We start from the raw sequence: 11205 nt of genomic DNA on the forward strand, positions 1-11205 counted from the left end.
GAAATGAAGTTGAAATTTATGACACCAAGACAAGCCAGTAAGGATGAACATAGGCTGAAGGAGAAAATAGAAAAACAAAAAATAGAAAAAGAAAAAATATAAACTGTAGAAGGAAGAGAAATTTAAGAAAAACAAATGGAAGTAAAGAAAAACATGATGGAAAAGGTAGTAGAGAAACAAGGTGTTTAATCGAAGGCCACCCATGTTTAGTCGCATTCGTTTACGTAAGCGACAATAATGTTGTAAGCCAAACATTGGTGGAGAAAGTCCAGTTACCAACAAGCATTCATTCGAATCAAGCAAGTATAAAATTCAGTACAGGACAATGTCTGAAAGAAGTATTATGTGATATTGCAGCCACGAACTGTTGTCATCTTCTTTTAAGATGGGCATGGCTTCATTTTAAAACGCTCAATCTTGATGAACGTTCCCTTTATTTGAGGCACGAGGGACATGAAATGAAGTTGAAATTTATGACACCAAGACAAGCTAGTAAGGATCAACATATGCTGAAGGAGAAAATAGAAAAAGAAAGAATAGAAGAAGAACAAATATAAACTGCAGAAGGAAGGGAATTTGAAGAAAAAGAAAAGGAAGTAAAGAAAAAGATGATGGAAAAGGTAGTAGAGAAACAAGGTGTTTAATCAAAGGCAACCCATGTTTAGGTGCATTCGTTTACGAAAGCGACAATAATGTTGTAAGGTAAAGATTGGTGGAGAAACTCTAGTTACCACCAAGCTTTCATCCGAATCAAGCAAGGATCAAATTCACTACAGGACAATGTGTGAAAGAAGTATCATGTGATATTGCTTCCACGAACTCTTGTCATCTTCTATTGAGATGCACATGACTTCATTTTAAAATGCTCAATCTTGATGAACGTTCCCTTTATTTGAGGCATGAGGGACATGAAATGAAGTTGAAATTTATGACACCAAGACAAGCCAGTAAGGATCAAAATAGGCTGAAGGAGAAAATAGAAAAAGAAAGAATAGAAAAAGAACAAATATAAACTGCAGAAGGAAGGGAACTTGAAGAAAAAGAAAAGGAAGTAAAGAAAAAGATGATGGGAAAGGTAGTAGAGAAACAAGGTGTTTAATCGAAGGCCACCCACGTTTAGTTGCATTCGTTTAGGAAAGTGACAACAATGTTGTAAGCCAAAGATTGGTGGAGAAACTCTAGTTACCACCAAGCTTTCATTCGAATCAAGCAAGGATCAAATTCACTACAGGACAATGTGTGAAAGAAGTATTATATGAGATTGCTGCCACGAACTCTTGTCATCTTCTTTTGAGATGGGCATGGCTTCATTTTAAAACGCTCAATCTTGATGAACGTTCCCTTTATTTGGGGCATGAGGGACATGAAATGAAGTTGAAATTTTTGAGACCAAGACAAGCCAGTAAGGATCAGCATAGGCTGAAGGAGAAAATAGAAAAAGAGAGAATAGAAAAAGAACAAATATAAGTTGCAGAAGGAAGGGAAATTGAAGAAAAAGAAAAGGAAGTAAAGAAAACGATGATGGAAAAGGTAATAGAGAAACAAGGTCTTTAATTGAAGGCCACCCATGTTTAGTTGCATTCGTTTACGAAAGCGACAACAATGTTGTAAGCCAAAGATTGGGGGAGAAACTCTAGTTTCCACCAAGCTTTCATCCGAATCAAGCAAGGATCAAATTCAGTAGAGGAAATTGTGTGAAAGAAGTATTATGTGATATTGCTCCCACGAACTCTTGTCATCTTCTTTTGAGATGGGTATGGCTTTATTTTAAAATGCTCAATCTTGATGAATGTTCCTTTTATTTGAGGCATGAGGGACTTGAAATAAAGTTGAAATCTATGACACCAAGACAAGCCAGTAAGGATCAACATAGGCTGAAGGGGAAAATATAAAAAGAAAGAATAGAAAAAGAAAAAATATAAAGTGTAGAAGGAAGAGAAATTGAAGAAAAACAAAAGGAAGTAAAGAAAAAGATGATGGAAAAGGTAGTAGAGAAACAAGGTGTTTAATCGAATGCCACCCATGTTTAGGTGCATTCGGTTACCAAAGCGACAATAATGTTGTAAGCTAAAGATTGGTGGAGAAACTCTAGTTACCACCAAGCTTTCATCTGAATCAAGCAAGGATCAAATTCAGTACAGGACAATTTGTGAAAGAGGTATTATGTGATATTGCTCCCATGAACTCTTGTCATCTTCTTTTGAGATGTGCATGACTTCATTTTAAAACGCTCAATCTTGATGAATGTTGCCTTTATTTGAGGCATGAGGGACATGAAATGAAGTTGAAATTTATGACACCAAGACAAGCCAGTAAGGATTAACATAGGCTGAAGGAGAAAATAGAAAAAGAAAGAATAGAAAAAGAACAAATATAAACTGCAGAAGGAAGGGAATTTGAAGAAAAAGAAAAGGAAGTAAGGAAAAAGATGATAGAAAAGGTAGTAGAGAAACAAGGTGTTTAATCAAAGGCAACCCATGTTTAGGTGGATTCGTTTACCAAAGCGACAATAATGTTGTAAGCTAAAGATTGGTGGAGAAACTCTAGTTACCACCAAGCTTTCATCCGAATCAAGCAAGGATCAAATTCACTACAGGACAATGTGTGAAAGAAGTATCATGTGATATTGCTTCCACGAACTCTGGTCATCTTCTTTTGAGATGGGTATGGCTTTATTTTAAAACGCTCAATCTTGATGAATGTTCCCTTTATTTGAGGCATGAGGGACATGAAATGAAGTTGAAATTTATGACACCAAGACAAGCTAGTAAGGATCAACATAGGCTGAAGGAGAAAATAGAAAAAGAAAGAATAGAAAAAGAACAAATATAAACTGCAGAAGGAAGGGAACTTGAAGAAAAAGAAAAGGAAGTAAAGAAAAAGATGATGGAAAAGGTAGTAGAGAAACAAGGTGTTTAATCGAAGGCCACCCACATTTAGTTCCATTTGTTTACGAAAGCGACAACAATGTTGTAAGCCAAAGATTGGGGGCAAACTCTAGTTCCCACCAAGCTTTCATCCGAATCAAGCAAGGATCAAATTCAGTAGAGGAAAATGTGTGAAAGAAGTATCATGTGATATTGCTCCCACGAACTCTTGTCATCTTGTTTTGAGATGGGTATGGCTTTATTTTAAAACGCTCAATCTTGATGAATGTTCCTTTTATTTGAGGCATGAGGGACTTGAAATGAAGTTGAAATTTATGACACCAAGACAAGCCAGTAAGGATGAACATAGGCTGAAGGAGAAAATAGAAAAACAAAAAATAGAAAAAGAAAAAATATAAACTGTAGAAGGAAGAGAAATTTAAGAAAAACAAATGGAAGTAAAGAAAAACATGATGGAAAAGGTAGTAGAGAAACAAGGTGTTTAATCGAAGGCCACCCATGTTTAGTCGCATTCGTTTACGTAAGCGACAATAATGTTGTAAGCCAAACATTGGTGGAGAAAGTCCAGTTACCAACAAGCATTCATTCGAATCAAGCAAGTATAAAATTCAGTACAGGACAATGTCTGAAAGAAGTATTATGTGATATTGCAGCCACGAACTGTTGTCATCTTCTTTTAAGATGGGCATGGCTTCATTTTAAAACGCTCAATCTTGATGAACGTTCCCTTTATTTGAGGCATGAGGGACATGAAACGAAGTTGAAATTTATGACACCAAGATAAGCCAGTAAGGATCAACATAGGCTGAAGGAGAAAATAGAAAAAGAGAGAATAGAAAAAGAACAAATATAAGCTGCAGAAGGAAGGGAAGTTGAAGAAAAAGAAAAGGAAGTAAACAAAAAGATGATGGAAAAGGTAGTAGAGAAACAAGGTGTTTAATCGAAAGCCACCCACGTTTAGTTGCATTCGTTTAGGAAAGCGACAACAATGTTGTAAGCCAAAGATTGGTGGAGAAACGCTAGTTACCACCAAGCTTTCATCCGAATCAAGCAAGGATCAAATTCAGTATACGACAATGTGTGAAAGAAGTATTATGTGATATTGCTGCCACGAACTCTTGTCAACTTCTTTTGAGATGGGCATGGCTTCATTTTAAAACGCTCAATCTGGATGAACGTTCCCTTTATTTGAGGCATGAGGGACATGAAACGAAGTTGAAATTTATGACACCAAGATAAGCCAGTAAGGATCAACATAGGCTGAAGGAGAAAATAGAAAAAGAGAGAATAGAAAAAGAACAAATATAAGCTGTAGAAGGAAGGGAAGTTGAAGAAAAAGAAAAGGAAGTAAAGAAAAAGATGATGGAAAAGGTAGTAGAGAAACAAGGTGTTTAATCGAAAGCCACCCACGTTTAGTTGCATTCGTTTAGGAAAGCGACAACAATGTTGTAAGTCAAAGATTGGTGGAGAAACTCTAGTTACCACCAAGCTTTCGTCCAAATCAAGCATGGATCAAATTTAGTACAGGACAATGTGTGAAAGAAGTATTATGTTATAGAGGTCCCACGAACTGTTGTCACCTTCTTTTGAGATGGGCATGGATTCATTTTAAAACGCTCAATCTTGATGAACGTTCCCTTTATTTGAGGCATGAGGGACATGAAATGAAGTTGAAATTTATGACACCAAGACAAGCCAGTAGGGATCAACATAGGCTGAAGGAGAAAATAGAAAAAGAAAGAGTAGAAAAAGAACAAATATAAACTGCAGAAGGAAGGGAATTTGAAGAAAAAGAAAAGCAAGTAAAGAAAAAGATGATGGAAAAGGTAGTAGAGAAACAAGGTGTTTAATCAAAGGCAACCCATGTTTAGGTGCATTCGTTTACGAAAGCGACATTAATGTTGTAAGCTAAAGATTGGTGGAGAAACTCTAGTTACCACCAAGCATTCATCCGAATCAAGCAAGGATCAAATTCACTACAGGACAATGTGTGAAAGAAGTATCATGTGATATTGCTTCCACGAACTCTTGTCATCTTCTTTTGAGATGTGCGTGACTTCATTTTAAAACGCTCAATCTTGATGAACGTTCCCTTTATTTGAGGCATGAGGGACATGAAATGAAGTTGAAATTTATGACACCAAGACAAGCCAGTAACGATCAACATAGGCTGATGGAGAAAATAGAAAAAGAAAGAATAGAAAAAGAACAAATATAAACTGCAGAAGGAAGGGAACTTGAAGAAAAAGAAAAGGAAGTAAAGAAAAAGATGATGGAAAAGGTAATAGAGAAACAAGGTGTTTAATCGAAGGCCACCCACGTTTAGTTGCATTCGTTTAGGAAAGCGACAACAATGTTGTAAGTCAAAGATTGGTGGAGAAACTCTAATTACCACCAAGCTGTCATTCGAATCAAGCAAGGATCAAATTCAGTACAGGAAAATGTGTGAGAGAAGTATTATGTGATATTGCTGCCACGAACTCTTGTCATCTTCTTTTGAGATGGGTATGGCTTTATTTTAAAACGCTCAATCCTGATGAATGTTCCTTTTATTTGAGGCATGAGGGACTTCAAATGAAGTTGAAATTTATGACTCCAAGACAAGCCAGTAAGGATCAACATAGGCTGAAGGAGAAAATAAAAAAAGAAAGAATAGAAAAAGAAAAAATATAAACTGCAGAGGGCAGAGAAATTGAAGAAAAACAAAAGGAAGTAACGAAAAAGATGATGGAAAAGGTAGTAGAGAAACAAGGTGTTTAATCTAAGGCCACCCATGTTTAGTTGCACTCGTTTATGTAACCGACAATAATGTTGTAAGCCAAACATTGGTGGAAAAAGTCCAGTTACCAATAAGCATTCATTCGAATCAAGCTAGGATCAAATTCAGTACAGGACAATGTGTGAAAGAAGTGTTATGTGATATTGTTCCCACGAACTCTTGTCATCTTCTTTTGAGATGTCCATGGCTTCATTTTAAAACGCTCAATCTTGATGAACGTTCCCTTTATTTGAGGCATGAGGGACATGAAATGAAGTTGAAATTTATGACACCAAGACAAGCTAGTAAGGATCAACATAGGCTGAAGGAGAAAATAGCAAAAGAAAGAATAGAAAAAGAACAAATATAAATTGCAGAGGGAAGAGAAATTGAAGAAAAACAAAAGGAAGTAACGAAAAAGATGATGGAAAAGGTAGTAGAGAAACAAGGTGTTTAATCGAAGGCCACCCACGTTTAGTTGCATTCGTTTAGGAAAGCGACAACAATGTTGTAAGCCAAAGATTGGTGGAGAAACTCTAGTTACCACCAAGCTTTCATCCGAATCAAGCAAGGATCAAATTCAGTACAGGACAACGTGTGAAAGAAGTATTATGTGATATTGTTCCCACGAACTCTTGTCATCTTCTTTTGAGATGTCCATGGCTTCATTTTAAAATGCTCAATCTTGATGAACGTTCCCTTTATTTGAGGCATGAGGGACATGAAATGAAGTTGAAATTTATGACACCAAGACAAGCTAGTAAGGATCAACATAGGCTGAAGGAGAAAATAGAAAAAGAAAGAATAGAAAAAGAACAAATATAAACTGCAGAAGGAAGGGAATTTGAAGAAAAAGAAAAGGAAGTAAAGAAAAAGATGATGGAACAAGTAGTAGAGAGACAAGGTGTTAATCAAAGGCAACCCATGTTTAGGTGCATTCGTTTACGAAAGAGACATTATTGTTGTAAGCTAAAGATTGGTGGAGAAACTCTAGTTACCACCAAGCTTTCATCCGAATCAAGCAAGGATCAAATTCACTACAGCACAATGTGTGAAAGAAGTATCATGTGATATTGCTTCCACGAACTCTTGTCATCTTCTTTTGAGATGCGCATGACTTCATTTTAAAACGCTCAATCTTGATGAACGTTCCCTTTATTTGAGGCATGAGGGACATGAAATGAAGTTGAAATTTATGACACCAAGACAAGCCAGTAAGGATCAACATAGGCTGATGGAGAAAATAGAAAAAGAAAGAATAGAAAAAGAACAAATATAAACTGCAGAAGGCAGGCAACTTGAAGAAAAAGAAAAGGAAGTAAAGAAAAAGATGATGGAAAAGGTAGTAGAGAATCAAGGTGTTTAATCGAAGGCCACCCACGTTTAGTTGCATTCGTTTAGGAAAGCGACAACAATGTTGTAACCCAAAGATTGGTGGAGAAACTCTAGTTACCACCAAGCTTTCATCCGAATCAAGCAAGGATCAAATTCAGTACAAGACAATGTGTGAAAGAAGTATTATGTGATATTGTTCCCACGAACTCTTGTCATCTTCTTTTGAGATGTCCATGGCTTCATTTTAAAACGCTCAATCTTGATGAACGTTCCCTTTATTTGAGGCATGAGGGACATGAAATGAAGTTGAAATTTATGACACCAAGACAAGCTAGTAAGGATCAACATAGGCTGAAGGAGAAAATAGAAAAAGAAAGAATAGAAAAAGAACAAATATAAACTGCAGAAGGAAGGGAATTTCAAGAAAAAGAAAAGGAAGTAAAGAAAAAGATGATGGAAAAGGTAGTAGAGAAACAAGGTGTTTAATCAAAGGCAACCCATGTTTAGGTGCATTCGTTTACGAAAGCGACATTATTATTGTAAGCTAAAGATTGGTGGAGAAACTCTAGTTACCACCAAGCTTTCATCCGAATCAAGCAAGGATCAAATTCACTACAGGACAATGTGTGAAAGAAGTATCATGTGATATTGCTTCCACGAACTCTTGTCATCTTCTTTTGAGATGCGCATGACTTCATTTTAAAACGCTCAATCTTGATGAACGTTCCCTTTATCTGAGACATGAGGGACATGAAATGAAGTTGAAATTTATGACACCAAGACAAGCCAGTAAGGATCAACATAGGCTGATGGGGAAAATAGAAAAAGAAAGAATAGAAAAAGAACAAACATAAACTGCACAAGGAAGGGAACTTGAAGAAAAAGAAAAGGAAGTAAAGAAAAAGATGATGGAAAAGGTAGTAGAGAAACAAGGTGTTTAATCGAAGGCCACCCACGTTTAGTTGCATTCGTTTAGGAAAGCGACAACAATGTTGTAAGCCAAAGATTGGTGGAGAAACTCTAGTTACCACCAAGCTTTCATCCGAATCAAGCAAGGATCAAATTCAGTACAGGACAATGTGTGAAAGAAGTATTATGTGATATTGTTCCCACGAACTCTTGTCATCTTCTTTTGAGATGTCCATGGCTTCATTTTAAAACGCTCAATCTTGAAGAACGTTCCCTTTATTTGAGGCATGAGGGACATGAAATGAAGTTGAAATTTATGACACCAAGACAAGCTAGTAAGGATAACATAGGCTGAAGGAGAAAATAGAAAAAGAAAGAATAGAAAAATAACAAATATAAACTGCAGAAGGAAGGGAATTTGAAGAAAAAGAAAAGGAAGTAAAGAAAAAGATGATGGAAAAGGTAGTAGAGAAACAAGGTGTTTAATCGAAGGCCACCCACGTTTAGTTGCATTCGTTTAGGAAAGCGACAACAATGTTGTAACCCAAAGATTGGTGGAGAAACTCTAGTTACCACCAAGCTTTCATCCGAATCAAGCAAGGATCAAATTCAGTACAAGACAATGTGTGAAAGAAGTATTATGTGATATTGTTCCCACGAACTCTTGTCATCTTCTTTTGAGATGTCCATGGCTTCATTTTAAAACGCTCAATCTTGAAGAACGTTCCCTTTATTTGAGGCATGAGGGACATGAAATGAAGTTGAAATTTATGACACCAAGACAAGCTAGTAAGGATCAACATAGGCTGAAGGAGAAAATAGAAAAAGAAAGAATAGAAAAAGAACAAATATAAGCTGCAGAAGGAAGGGAACTTGAAGAAAAAGAAAAGGAAGTAAAGAAAAAGATGATGGAAAAGGTAGTAGAGAAACAAGGTGTTTAATCGAAGGCCGCCCACGTTTAGTTGCATTCGTTTAGGAAAGCGACAACAATGTTGTAACCCAAAGATTGGTGGAGAAACTCTAGTTACCACCAAGCTTTCATCCGAATCAAGCAAGGATCAAATTCAGTACAGGACAATGTGTGAAAGAAGTATTGTGTGATATTGCTGCCACGAACTTTTGTCATCTTCTTTTGAGATGCGCATGGCTTCATTTTAAAACACTCAATCTTGATGAACGTTCCCTTTATTTGAGGCATGAGGGACATGAAATGAAGTTGAAATTTATGACACCAAGACAAGCTAGTAAGGATCAACATAGGCTGAAGGAGAAAATAGAAAAAGAAAGAATAGAAAAAGAACAAATATAAGCTGCAGAAGGAAGGGAACTTGAAGAAAAAGAAAAGGAAGTAAAGAAAAAGATGATGGAAAAGGTAGTAGAGAAACAAGGTGTTTAATCGAAGGCCGCCCACGTTTAGTTGCATTCGTTTAGGAAAGCGACAACAATGTTGTAACCCAAAGATTGGTGGAGAAACTCTAGTTACCACCAAGCTTTCATCCGAATCAAGCAAGGATCAAATTCAGTACAGGACAATGTGTGAAAGAAGTATTGTGTGATATTGCTGCCACGAACTTTTGTCATCTTCTTTTGAGATGCGCATGGCTTTATTTTAAAACACTCAATCTTGATGAACGTTCCCTTTATTTGAGGCATGAGGGACATGAAATGAAGTTGAAATTTATGACACCAAGACAAGCTAGTAAGGATCAACATAGGCTGAAGGAGAAAATAGAAAAAGAAAGAATAGAAAAAGAACAAATATAAGCTGCAGAAGGAAGGGAACTTGAAGAAAAAGAAAAGGAAGTAAAGAAAAAGATGATGGAAAAGGTAGTAGAGAAACAAGGTGTTTAATCGAAGGCCGCCCACGTTTAGTTGCATTCGTTTAGGAAAGCGACAACAATGTTGTAACCCAAAGATTGGTGGAGAAACTCTAGTTACCACCAAGCTTTCATCCGAATCAAGCAAGGATCAAATTCAGTACAGGAAAATGTGTGAAAGAAATATTATGTGATATTGCTCCCACGAACTCTTGTCATCTTCTTTTGAGATGGGTATGGCTTTATTTTAAAACGCTCAATCTTGATGAATGTTCCTTTTATTTGAGGCATGAGGGACTTGAAATGAAGTTGAAATTTATGACTCCAAGACAAGCCAGTAAGGATCAACATAGTCTGAAGGAGAAAATAAAAAAAGAAAGAATAGAAAAAGAACAAATATAAACTGCAGAAGGAAGGGAATTTGAAGAAAAAGAAAAGGAAGTAAAGAAAAATATGATGGAAAAGGTAGTAGAGAAACAAGGTGTTTAATCAAAGGCAACCCATGTTTAGGTGCATTCGTTTACGAAAGCGACATTAATGTTGTAAGCTAAAGATTGGTGGAGAAACTCTAGTTACCACCAAGCTTTCATCCGAATCAAGCAAGGATCAAATTCACTACAGGACAATGTGTGAAAGAAGTATCATGTGATATTGCTTCCACGAACTCTTGTCATCTTCTTTTGAGATGCGCATGACTTCATTTTAAAACGCTCAATCTTGATGAACGTTCCCTTTTATTTGAGGCATGAGGGACATGAAATGAAGTTGAAATTTATGACACCAAGACAAGCCAGTAAGGATCAACATAGGCTGATGGAGAAAATAGAAAAAGAAAGAATAGAAAAAGAACAAATATAAACTGCAGAAGAAAGGGAACTTGAAGAAAAAGAAAAGGAAGTAAAGAAAAAGATGATGGAAAAGGTAGTAGAGAAACAAGGTGTTTAATCGAAGGCCACCCACGTTTAGTTGCATTCGTTTAGGAAAGCGACAACAATGTTGTAACCCAAAGATTGGTGGAGAAACTCTAGTTACCACCAAGCTTTCATCCGAATCAAGCAAGGATCAAATTCAGTACAGGACAATGTGTGAAAGAAGTGTTGTGTGATATTGCTGCCACGAACTCTTGTCATCTTCTTTTGAGATGGGCATGGCTTCATTTTAAAACACTCAATCTTGATGAATGTTCCTTTTATTTGAGGCATGAGGGACTTGAAATGAAGTTGAAATTTATGACTCCAAGACAAGCCAGTAAGGATCAACATAGGCTGATGGAGAAAATAAAAAAAGAAAGAATAGAAAAAGAACAAATATAAACTGCAGAAGGAAGGGAATTTGAAGAAAAAGAAAAGGAAGTAAAGAAAAAGATGATGGAAAAGGTAGTAGAGAAACAAGGTGTTTAATCAAAGGCAACCCATGTTTAGGTGCATTCGTTTACGAAAGCGACATTAATGTTGTAAGCTAAAGATTGGTGGAGAAACTCTAGTTACCACCAAGCTTT

Source organism: Vigna unguiculata, chromosome 7 (genome assembly GCF_037176805.1).
Source record: "Vigna unguiculata cultivar grain cowpea cultivar isolate G323 ecotype 2 chromosome 7, ASM3717680v1, whole genome shotgun sequence".
Lineage (NCBI taxonomy): Eukaryota > Viridiplantae > Streptophyta > Magnoliopsida > Fabales > Fabaceae > Vigna > Vigna unguiculata.